Below are 12,574 nucleotides of genomic sequence, written 5' to 3'. Positions count from 1 at the left end.
GGACAAAGAGACCACAGGAAGCTTGAGATCCCTATTTTCCTGGGAACTGCAATGTGGAGCATCAAAGTAAATTCATTCACACAAATGCCTAATTGATGTTCCCAAGCTCAGCTCGGACCATATCATCTTCCCTTCTCAGAAAGTTTCTGTGACTCTCCATTGCCTTCTGGATACAATATAAATGACTGGCTCTTAAAAGCACTTTATAATCTGTTTCCAGCGCCTCTTTTCAGCGTCATTATAAATCTCTCCCCATCATGCCTAGTGACTGCTTTTCTTTTCTTTATGCATAACAGCCCATCCCTCTCATAAATTTTCCCGCATTATTCCAGTGTCTGGAATGGTCCCTCTGCTTGGCAATGTCTCTCGGAACTCCAAGTTTCCTTTAAAGGTCATCTTGATACCGGAAAGATTCCAATCTTTGCTTCCCAACCCCCCCCTAGTTAATGTAAATTACCCTTTGACTCACAAATCCTGGTCCCTTTGAATTCCAATAGAAGATCAGGACCTGTCCCAGCCCCACCCGGATATGAGCCAACTTTGGGACTACACCCAAAAGCCCCTCGAGCTAAGTCTCCTACTATAAAAGGGCCACACTGGGAACCCCTCTTTGCAGAGATTCCAAACATGGTAGCCATCCAGTGCCCTCCTTATCTCTACCTTCACCTATCTCCTACTTCTAAAACTCAATAATAAACCTTTTATCAATCTAGCTCTCGGGCTAATAAATGCTTTTATTGGGGACTCGCGCTGCTACTAGACCTCATATACCACCGTATCCTTGCGCCGAATCCAAGGGGGTTACAGGGGAGCTTTGCTTGACTTCCTGTACCCCAAATCTGCCACTAGACCTTAACTAAACCCTAATTTCATTTAGGTACCCCAAATCTAGACCTCAACAATCTCAAATACATCCATCTACTAGAGACCCTTCTAGTTCCCCCATTATAAGTGTTCCCTTCTTACCCCAAGTTTTTTATATTTATTTTGTACATTTTGTAGTTACTTACAAGGATAGATCTTCCACCCGAAAGGCTTCTCCTGGATGGAAACCCCGGGGATATGGGAGCCTGGCAGCAGCTCCCACAGGTGCTGTTCATTCAAGTCCTAGAATGAACGGTTTTGCCTACAAAGTCCTTGGCCCGGCCACGATTTAACATCAGCCCAAGATGGATTTTTATCTAGGGAAAAGACATTAAGGAAGAAGTGTTAGCTTCAGGAGAAAATTGAGCCTTGAGAGGATTCTGGGAAGATGGTGGAGGCGGTTGAAAATTTCAAGCTCTCCCGATTTTTTGCACAAAATGATCAAATATGCGCCTCAGGGCAAACATAGGAATCTTGGGGCAGAACTGGGATCTTCCCGATACAACCCAGAAAGTCTGAAGAAAGCGCCCGGGCTGGGGACCCATCTGTCAGAAGGGCACGCGCCCCTGGCCCAGCTCAGCAGGACCCTCGGGTGGGGAGCCCCGGGCGGAGCTGGGTGGGGCCGGAGCCTTAGCGAGAACCACGGGGACTCTCACCCCAGGACTTTTTCTCCAGTCTGGTCTGACCCGGGAAGCTTGAGGGAATCGCGCCAGGTCCGGTTGTGCTGCTGAGACGTGGCCCCGGGCGAGAAGGAGCCAGTGCCCCGTGAGTGTGGAGGCTGTGGGCAGGGACACTGCGGGCATTTGCAGGGGGAGGGGGCTCTTGGTTTGGGGTTCCAGGTCAGAGGGGAAGAAAGCTGAAGGGAAGCTTGGGCACCATCCCCCCACCCCATGATTAAAGGTATTCACACTAATACTTCTTATTAAAAAAAAAAAAAAAAAAAACTGGCAAAGAAGAACCCCACCATTGAAACATTTTATAGGAACAGGGAATAACGGGGTTCATCTTCAGAGGAAGAAACGGAAGTTTAAAAAAAAAAAAAACTTCTATCCCAAAGAATAACCTGAAATGGCTTCCTCCTCAGAGAGAATTTATAGAACTCAAAAATCAAATGAGACATTGAGGACAAATCAAAGGAAAAAAATAATAATCATTTAAGAAAAACAAGAAGATTATGGAAAAAAAGGTAATTAACTAGAAAAGGAGATACAGAGTCTAAAGAAGAAAATAACTCTTTGAAAATTAGAATCGGGCAAGGGGAAGCCAGTGAAGCTATGAGAGACCAAGAAATAACAAAACATTATAAAGAATGAGAAAACAGAGCAAAATGTGAAACAGTTCATAAGAAAAACAACCGAGAAAAGATAAAATTGTCCTGGAATGATAGAACATAAGGGGAAAGTAGAAATAGGAAAAAAAACTCCACCCATCACTATCTCCACACATCACTATGTGAACAACATAGGAATATTATTGCCAAATTTTGAATCCCCCAGATCAAAGAGAAAATTTTTCAAGAAACAAGAAATATATAATTCAAATATTAGGAGTTACAATTACAATTGTACAAGACTTAGCAGCAGCCAACAGGCCTTGGAATCATATCTACAGAAAAACAAAAATACAAGGCCTGGGGCCAAAAATATCATATCTAGCAAAATTATCTAAAACTTTGAATGAGGAAAAATGGACATTCAAGGAACTTGAAGATTTTCAGGACTTTCTATCAAACAAACCCGACTTTAGCAGAAAATTGAACACATATGAGTTAATATCAAAGAGCAATTTTAAGAAACTCTACTAAACACAAATTATTGTTTTTTTTTAACATGGGAAATGTATATTTTATGCTTAAGATTCACATCAACAATAAGGTAAGCTCAAAAGAGAGACTGGCAGAGTAAAGGTAAAAAATGATAATAAGGTACAGAGGAAGATAGACACAGAGGCATTAAAGTGAGGAGGAAGGCTCATAGTTCTGGAAACTCACTCACATTGCAAATGCATTTAATAGGCAACGTTACTTATATACCATGAAGGACATAGCATCTTCCAAAATCTATAAAGAAAATAAAGGGGTGAGGGATGGGCAGATGGGTAAGTAAGAGGTGAGGGAAGAAGACATGGGAGGAATCCTTGGGTAGGGAGAGTTTTAAGTAATAGCAAGGCAAGTTAGGGAGCAAAAATAGGTAGCAGAGACAGGAAAGACATTGTCATGTGGAGTGGGTGTGCGTGTAAGTGCATGCATGTATGTATATAACTACATTAAAAAAGATAAGAAAATTGGGCTTTTCTATCTGAATTGCAATTGAAATTTTCCAAATGTGTTGTCTCTACATTGCAATGGGAGCTTCTTGAGAGCAGGGACTATCTTACTTTTCTTCTACTCTTCTCTACTGTATCTCCAGCAATTAGCAATTGAACAAAATTGAAACTTAATAAATGCTCGGTTCATTCATAAATTCACTTAAATGTTTGTGGTATGAAACTGCTCTACCTATTTCACAATCTTTACAAGTTTACCTAGAGCATGAGTTTTAACTGGGGGTTCATGAATAAATTTGAGAGTGTCCATAAGCTTGAATGGAGGAAAAATCTTTATTTTCTCCCCTAAATAAAATTTAGCATTTTTATTTATTTATGAAGGGAGGCAGTGATAGTAATATTAGGTTTCATCAGACTATCAAATTCTTGACACTTCAAATTTTTGTATTCTTGATACAAAAAGTTAAGAAGCTCTTGCTTAGGGAGAGCTTTTATAATGTTGTAATACATGGGGTTTTAGTTTACCTGTGCTTTTATCACTTTCTAGGAGGCAGGCTTTAAACTAAGTAAAAAGGCAGGAGATCTTGCCAATAGCTCTAAAGAGGCGTCAGTCCCTTTTCTTATATTATGGAGAGAGAGGAAGAGAGAGAAAGAGAAGGAGAGGGAGAGAGAGAGAGGGAGAGAGGGAAAGAGGAAGGGGGAGGGAGGGAGAGAAGAAGAGAAGGATGCAGAGGAAGAGAAAGAGGGGGAGAGGCAGGGAAAGAGGAGAGGGAGAGGGAGAGGAAGAGACAGAAACAGAGACAGAGAGACACGGAGGGAGAGATTGCTGGAGAGACAGCGGGAGAGAGGGAGAAGATGGAGAGGAGAGGAGAGGAGAGGAGAGGAGAGGATGGGAGAGAAGAACAAAAAGAACTCATGTGTTCATCTCTCCAGCATTTAAAAACTGGCCCTTATAGAGTGACCACAAAATTGAACATGTTGGCAGAAAAGCCAGCAACAGAATTATGTGGGAATTCAGCCTTTCAGAGCAGTGCAGACTCCAGTCTAGTTCCTTTATATACATTTCTGTTCTTTTATTGTGTATGTCTTACTAGGCAAAGCATCATCTATTGAGTTCCACTGTAAGATTTTTTTAAATTCATAGGCACAATAGAACAAGGTGGATACTAAAGAGTGTTTAGATTAATGGGAATGGGATAAAGAAGGGGAGGGAAAGGGTTGAGGGAGAAGATAAGGGAGGGATCCATGGGTTAGCGGGAGGTTAAGTCATAGCAAGTTAAATTAAGTAGTAAAACTAAAGTAGAAGAGTATAGGGATATAAATAGGGATATAGGGATATAAATAAATCTACACAAACACAATGACAAGGATTAGGAGTAGAACTTAGAAAAAAAAGTATGGCAAATAACCATTGATCTCAAAATCTACATTATGTCTCAGTGCTATTAATATTGTTTCAGACGCATGTCTGTGTATGTGAAAATGCATGAATATATAGATGTGTATATGTTTATTTACATTTAGGTATATGTGTGTATATATAGATATCTGTGTGTAGGGATATGCAGGGGTGAATATATAAACACATATATGTAAACATGTATGGATGTATATATATTTATATATGTATGTGTGCATGTATGTATGTATATCTGTGCTTAACTGTTGCCTGTATGAAGGGGAAAAAGAGAATGAAGTAAAAAGTGCACAGCAAAGAACAAAAGAATAACCTACAAGGAAGCAAAGAAAAGATGAATATAGTGTCTGCTATTATTATATATGTTTTCTTGAAATGGAAATTTATAGTTACATATTTTGAATCCTCCCTGATATTTTAGTGAGCAGATAACCATGTTTTGCTTAGTTTTTTTTGTTTTCCTTTTTCTATTTGTTTTTTCTTTCTTATTTTGTATTTAGTTTTATGTTAATACATTTTAAAAATTCATAGGCACAGAAAATGCAGGTGGGATATGTTGACTCTAATATCATGTTTTTAACAACAGTTATGTCCTTGATAATTAATATTTTCTATGTTTTTCCCTATTTCCTGTGTCACTGGTCACATGAGAATGGATAGTGTCCTGGTGGTGGAGACAGTAATATATGGAGCAGGCCTTGAGTTCAGGCAGATGGATTAACAACAGTGTGACCCTGTACAGCTCAGTTAACCTCATAGTGCTCAGGCCATAGGTGTTAAACACAGTGTCCTGCAGAAGTCTCAGATGCTGTCTGACACACATTAAAATGTAATGGGGTAAATAAATCAAAACACGGATGAGATTAAAAATTTAAAACCAAGTCTAAATGCCACCTGCAGAGAGCTTATGTGAGGTTCAGTGGCCCCTTTTCTATTTGCTTTTAACAGTGCTATTCTAGCCAACTCTAAGGCCATAAGTGATAGAGAAAATGCCGACTTGCATGGCTAGTAATTATATCTAGCATTGACTTTGCACCTTCTGCTTTGCAAAGTGCTTTGTATGGACTCCCTCTCAACAACCCTTTAAGGTGAGGTTATTTTTATTCCTATCTTACAAATGAGGAACTGAGGCTGAAAGAGCTTTGGTGACTTGCCCAGAGTATTGCACTTGGCTAAGGTTGCTGAGGTAGAATTTAACTCCGTTTCTACTCTCTCATATGGCTATGGCACTCAGGTACCTGCCCAGGTACTTCTAGAAATCCCCTGTACCAGACCTGTTAAATATAACCCTGCAACATTCCTGAATACAGCCAAAATCATATTAAAATGTAATTGGGATATGTCTACCACCAGGATACTATCCATTCTCATGTGACCAGTGACACAGGAAATAGGGAAAAACATAGAAAATATTAATTATCAATTAATAAAAATATAAATAAAAATACAGTAGAAAATAGATCATATTAAAATGTGATTTTCCAAGTCAAATACAGTTGGCTGGAATCCTTATATATGGTTTAGTGGTCTCTTTGTACTTGAGTTTGACACTATAACCCATCTAGTTCCTATCCCTGTCCTGGAAGTATAGTTTGAATGTTGGGAAGAGTAACAGGAATGAGCAGGGAGAGAGAAGGAAGCCTAGAAGTTACCCAGATAATTCTCTCCTGAGTCTCTCAGGAAGATCGTCACAAGATAAATTCATCTTCTCAGATCACTAATATAGTATCAGCCAAGATCTCTGGAGAAATGTGCTCCTTTCATCTCTACTGGAAGACTGGGAGCACGAATGCATGTGAAAGAACATGCTTCTTAGAGCTCATAGTGTTCATGGCAAAGCATGGCAGCAGCCCCTGAGAGAGACCAGTGCAAGCAGGAAATCTTTGCCCCACAGAATTCCCCACTCTGGGTGTGTCACTGGGATAGGAAGGGATGGACAAAGGCTTATTGAAAGGAGCTGCCTGTAGCCTCCATAAGAACTTCAAATTGTCATTTTAATAGGTCCAATATTTTCACCTTAATCTCTTTCCCTCAAAAATATATCTTGTTTTATATGTTCGCAAGCTGACACATCATCTAGAAAGACTATTTATTTCCCCTATCTTCTACACACAAAGGCTGCGATTATTCTTGCAACAGTAATCAAGATCTTCTGTCTTTGGGTTGCAAAGAAAATGCATTCAACTGTACTTGAAAGAGAAAATTGAAATTCTCCAACAGATGATAGAGCACATTCTCCTGCTCTTTCAATTCTGTCTGCTCACGTCGGCTAAACAGCATTAATGTGAGCAAAGGTTGCTCGTTGCCTGCTAGTGACAGAAAATACAATATTCAATTGCCCAAAAGTGTGCATTTGGCTTCTCGAAATTGGCTCTTATTACAGAACCTTATGCTAGAATCCATTCTTTTCTTAGTGCCATGGGGTTGCAAAGTAAACTGGGAAATCATCCCCCCAGCGAGAGGAAAATCTTAATTTGCTTTGAGTAGAAACGTTTTGAAACTTTTAGGAAACTATCTGGAGCAAGCTGAAGATATATTTTATATTCAGAAATCAGCTAACTCTACAAATCAAGGTTTGATTTATTGTTTTGTTGATTGATTGAACTTAAGAACTAAACATTTATAGTATTTAAAATTAATTTGAATTATTTCATTTGCTGAATATGAGTCGAAAATTGTCACCAGCCCAATTATGCATACACACGCATATATGCACATATTTATTTAAATATCCAGAAATAAAGCTGAATTCAATTAATATTAAGCACTTATTCTATTATGTGTCAGAGATTAGGAATACAAAGATGAAAAAAAATGCAGTTTCTATCAAACAAGATCTTCTCATTTAATATTTTCCAGTCTCCTAACCCTTCTTCCTACCTGCGTTCAGACACAAAGTGGCACCATATTCTTTTCCTCTTCCTACATCAAAGTCAGTTTCAGGAAATTTAATAGGGACATAGGTTTTATATTTCTGTTAAAAAAAAAAAGACTTCACAAATACAAGATAAGGGAAAGCATAGATAGATAGTCGGTCTGAAAATTTTCTATTGACGTTTGTGAACTGAAAACTCACTGAGTTAACGGAATGATGTGGTAGGCAAGAAAAATAGCTAATAGATCTTGGTCTGCAGGCATATCACTCTCTTTGCTAATGATATCCTTAACATGAAATGAGAGCTCTTAAATAAGTTTATGGCATGTTTGATCACTGCCTCCATCTTCCAATGTACTACCATTATGTTTATTTCCATAATGGGCTGTGACTATTATGGGTCCCAGATTTTCTAAGGAGGAAATTACCATTTCAAGAACTGAAGCCAAACAGAAGCACAAATGGCAAAGATTCCATGATAGTGTAGATTCGATCTGGCTATCTTCTGCTCTGTCAGACTACATCTGAAATAATATTTTTAATTCTGAGTACCATAGTTTAGGAAGGAAATGATAAGCTAGAGAGGGAATATTCACTGATGTGACATGAGTCCATATATTGTACAAATATCTATATACAAATATACTTTCTGGATATTATATATATGTACATATATATGTATATATATATATATTTATACACAACAATATATTTATGTAGGGATCTATTGCCATAGGGGCTATATTGACCTATGTCTTGCCACTGTATTCTGGTGACCGAAAGAGATAGGAAGGCTGATGATTTTGCACAGCCTTGCCTCTCTTAAAACCAAATCCATCAATCACTCTGGATATCGTGGGTCCTCTCTGAGAACAATTTGCTTAGTTGTTATATAACTGTATGTATATAGATTTAACCTATCTATCTATATGTTTTATGTAGCTAATTAGACACAACATAATAGAAATTAATTATACACACACACACACACACACACACATCATATTAGGTTAGATAGAAACTTTTAAGTGTTTTCTCCCCAGAATTCCCTAAATGCAAACAGATTCAGCCAAGAAAGAATAATAGACTAAAAGATTTTGAAGTGGATTTTAGAGCCACAGATCCGATGCCCTCCTCTTTCAGATAACAAAACTGAATTCAGATAAATGAATTAACTTGCCCATGATTAATAATGATAAAGTCAAGATTCTAAACAAGTACTCATGAAATAAAATGTTCTTTCCTCTGCACATTTTTCTTCACATTTAAATTTAACTTCCTGATTGGCCTCTTGATTGGTAACAGGTATTGAAAGAGAAAGATAAGCCAGAGATGTGTTGGTAAATGTTTAACAACCAGTTTCCCACCCCACCCCCCCAAAAAAAAAAAGATAAGACACATTTTTAAGCTTTATTTACATTATTAACATTTTCTCTAAAACTTTCTTAAGTTCAAACAATTAACAAAACAATAAATCAAACATTGATTTGCAAAGTTAGCTGATTTCTGAAGCGTAAATGCTCACACTGGAAAATTTAATGTTTACTATTGTGAGCTACCATGAACTGGCTCCAGCATACTCCTGAAGATAACATTTTGGAGCATCAAGTAGAAATTATCTCCCTTAAAATATCTCTTTTGAATGAGAAATGTGGGTTTGCCCAAGGTGAAAAGCTTGCTAAGGTCCAGCAAGTTAGTGGCAAAGCTAGCTAGAGAAACCAGGTCTCTTGTTTGGAGAGCCCCCATTCTTTCGACTTTATCAAATTGAGATGGTAGTCTGGAGAGAGATGGAATAGTACCATTTAGTCTGCTGTCTCTTCCTTTAGGCAAAGACACTTGTTTTATAAGAAAAACGATAGACAGCCAAGAAATGTCGTTTTTGAACAAAGGCTTTCCTTTTGTAGATGTATCCATTTGTGCTTCTGTTTGGCTTCAGTTCTTGAAATGGTAATTTCCTCCTTAGAAAATCTGGGACCCATAATAGTCACAGCCCATTATGGAAATAAACATAATGGTAGTACATTGGAAGATGGAGGCAGTGATCAAACATGCCATAAACTTATTTAAGAGCTCTCATTTCATGTTAAGGATATCATTAGCAAAGAGAGTGATATTCATAAAAACAGTTTAATTTTTCCTCCCTTATGATTAATCTTGGGTCATTGGTATCCTTAAGAGTAAAAGAATCAAAGGAAAGCTTTCAGTATTTAACAAAACACTAGCTTCTGGATACCTGAAGAATTTTTTAAAATTCCACCTTTAGTAATTTACTATGTGGTCTTAGGCAAATCATTTAACCTCCTTAGGTCTCCATTTTTCTTTAGGAAAATGATCAGGTTGGACCAGATGTCCCATACTTCCAGCAATATTTTGAAAGTGCAATATATAGTAGCCTAATAAATGTTTCCTTCCTCTCTTCCTTTCTTCCCTCCCTTCTTTCTTCTCTCTCTTCTTCCCTCTCTTCTCTTTTCCTTCCTCCTTTCCCTCTCTTCCTCCCTTCCTTCTTTCCACCTTCTTCCCCTCCTTCCCTTCCCTTCCTCTTAACTTCCCTTCCCTCCTTCTCTTTCCTCCCTGCCTTCCTCCTCTCCCTTCATCTCCTCTCTCTTTTCCTTCCTTCTCTCCCTTCCTTCCTTCTCTTCTCCTTTCCCTCCCTCTCTTCCTTTTCTCTCCTCCCTCCCTCTCTCCATCCTTCTCTTCCCCTCCCTCTAGCCCTCTTTCTCTCCCTTTCCTCCTTCTTCCCTCTCTCCCTTCCCTTCCTTCCTCCTCTCCCTCTCTTCCTCTTCCCTTTCCCCTTCCCTTCATCACTCCCTCCCTTTCCTTCTCCCCCTTCTTTCCCTCCTTTTTCCCCTCACTTCCCTCCCTTCCTTCCCCTCTTCCTTTCCTTCCCTCCTTTTTCTCCCCCACTTCCCTCCCTTCCCTTCCCTTCTTTTTCTCCCTCCCTCCCTCCTTTCCTTCCTCTCTCCCTTCCTTCCTCTCTCCTTCCCTTCTTCCCTCCTTTTCCCTCCCTCCCTCCTTCCTTCCTTCCTTCCTTCCTTCCTTCCTTCCTTCCTTCCTTCCTTCCTTCCTTCCTTCCTTCCTTCCTTCCTTCTTTCCTTTCTTCCTTCTTTTCCTCTTTCCTCCTTTCCTAGCAAAATAACACAATCTTCAAAAGGTAAAAGGTAGTGAGAAGTTTGAATAAACTAGATAATTCCCTCACTAGTAGACTGTCTTACAATGGCCAGTTTCTTATGGTAATGACATCCGTGCATCCGTGTCATCAGATGGGGAGAAGGGGAACTTCAACTGAAGCTGAAAGACCATTTGTCAGGGATAGTATAGAGGAGGGCTTCTTTCTTATGGAAGTGAGGTCGGTAACCTTTCACGTCTCTTGCAATTCAAAAATTCTATGACTTCAACTCTTCAAGCAACTCAGAAAGCTAATTATATAGAAAATAACCACCCAAGTTACATGGAACCTTCAAGTCAGAAAACTGCTACTTTTTTTCTTATTTTAGGACCAAGAGTAATCTTGTGATGACAACAAGGTAAAGAAGCCCTTGTCTTGTACAAAGCATTAAGGTGATTTCTTTTCTGTGGATGTTGGTACCTTGAATGGGTGGTTCCTTAACAATTTTGGATAAATCTGGTTACACTTAATTATAGTTGTTCCTTTTTGCCTCTCCAGAGAAGGATGTCCTGACAGTAGCTAAGAATAAGTTTAACTGAAGAGGGTGAAAGGGCAAGGGAATAAATGAATACTTAGGATGTCTGAAACAAAAGAAATCTACATACCCTTCTCAGGCCTGTTTCCTTTTCACTGCATTTGAATAGCATGCCTGCAATTTACTGATGTGATCACAAGGCTTCCTATACCCACAACAAGCTACTTCTTTTTCAGGAAAAGGCCCCATTCAACATCATCTTTGGTATTCTAGTCAAGGTTTTGATCCGTACAGGCAACATTGTCAATAATATTTATTGTGTCCCCTCTTTTTGGAGTTACATTATGGTCAGCAAAACCCAGAGACTCTCATAGTGAAGCCGACATTTCTTTTTAAAGCTTTAAAGCTTTTTATTTTCAAAATTTTATTTATTTTCAAAACATGCAAAGATAAATTTCAGAAAAATTCATCCATGCAAAAAACCCTGTGTCCCAAATTTTTTCTCCCTCCCTCAATCTCTTCCCCCTCCCCTAGATGGCAGGTAATCTAATAGAGGTTAAACATGTGCAATTCTTCTAAACATATTTCCAAATTTATCATGATGCATAAAAAAAATGAGATCAAAAAGGGAAAAAGTTTGAGAAAGCAAGCAAGAAACAATAACAAAAGGTGAAAATACTGTAATCCCCACTCAGTTCCCACTCTCTCTAGGTGAAGATGGCTCTCTCTATCACAAGACCGTTGGAACTGGCTTGAATCACTTCACTGTTGAAAAGAGCCACATCTATCACAGCTGATCATTGTATAATCTTGTTGCTGTCAACAACCATCTCCTGATTCAGTTCGTTAAGTCTCTCCAGACCTCTCTGAAACCATCCTGCTGGCCATTTCTTACAGAACAATAATATTCCATAACATTCACATACTATAACTTATTCAGTCATTCTCCATGTGATGGGTATCCACTCAGTTTCCAGAAATCAATGTTTCTAGTTACAACTATAAATATTATCAGTAAAGAAGGCTTTGCCCCAGGATGCTGACAGTGTGATGGAGCCTGTGTGCATTGTACAACAATTCTATACCTCATCTCTCTGCTTTTCAACACTGAAGAGCAGCACTGGCTCAGTTACCATCCCTGAGATGCTGTCATCTGAGGTGTCCTTTTCTAGAGTAACTTTTCTCCCCATTCCCTGCAAGAATGAGGGGTGGAATTTTTGGGAGAGGACTCACAACCAGCATATTATTTTAACTGCAGTTGGACTGTCCCCTTCACTACCTGGCTTTCCTGCACATAAAGGGAATTTGTCCCAGCTGTGGTATGGTCAGCTCTACTTTTCATCCAGTACTCTGGAATATTAACGTTCTAATGGATACTTAGAAGTTATTTTATTTAGCTCACTTCTATTCCACAATATACAAGCAAGGGAATAAAGTCCAGAAGATTTTAAGAGGTTTAAATTTTATATATATATATATATATATATATATATATATATATGTGTGTGTGTG

This window comes from Sarcophilus harrisii, chromosome 6, assembly GCF_902635505.1.
Source record: "Sarcophilus harrisii chromosome 6, mSarHar1.11, whole genome shotgun sequence".
Lineage (NCBI taxonomy): Eukaryota > Metazoa > Chordata > Mammalia > Dasyuromorphia > Dasyuridae > Sarcophilus > Sarcophilus harrisii.
This window is presented reverse-complemented; position numbering follows the sequence as displayed.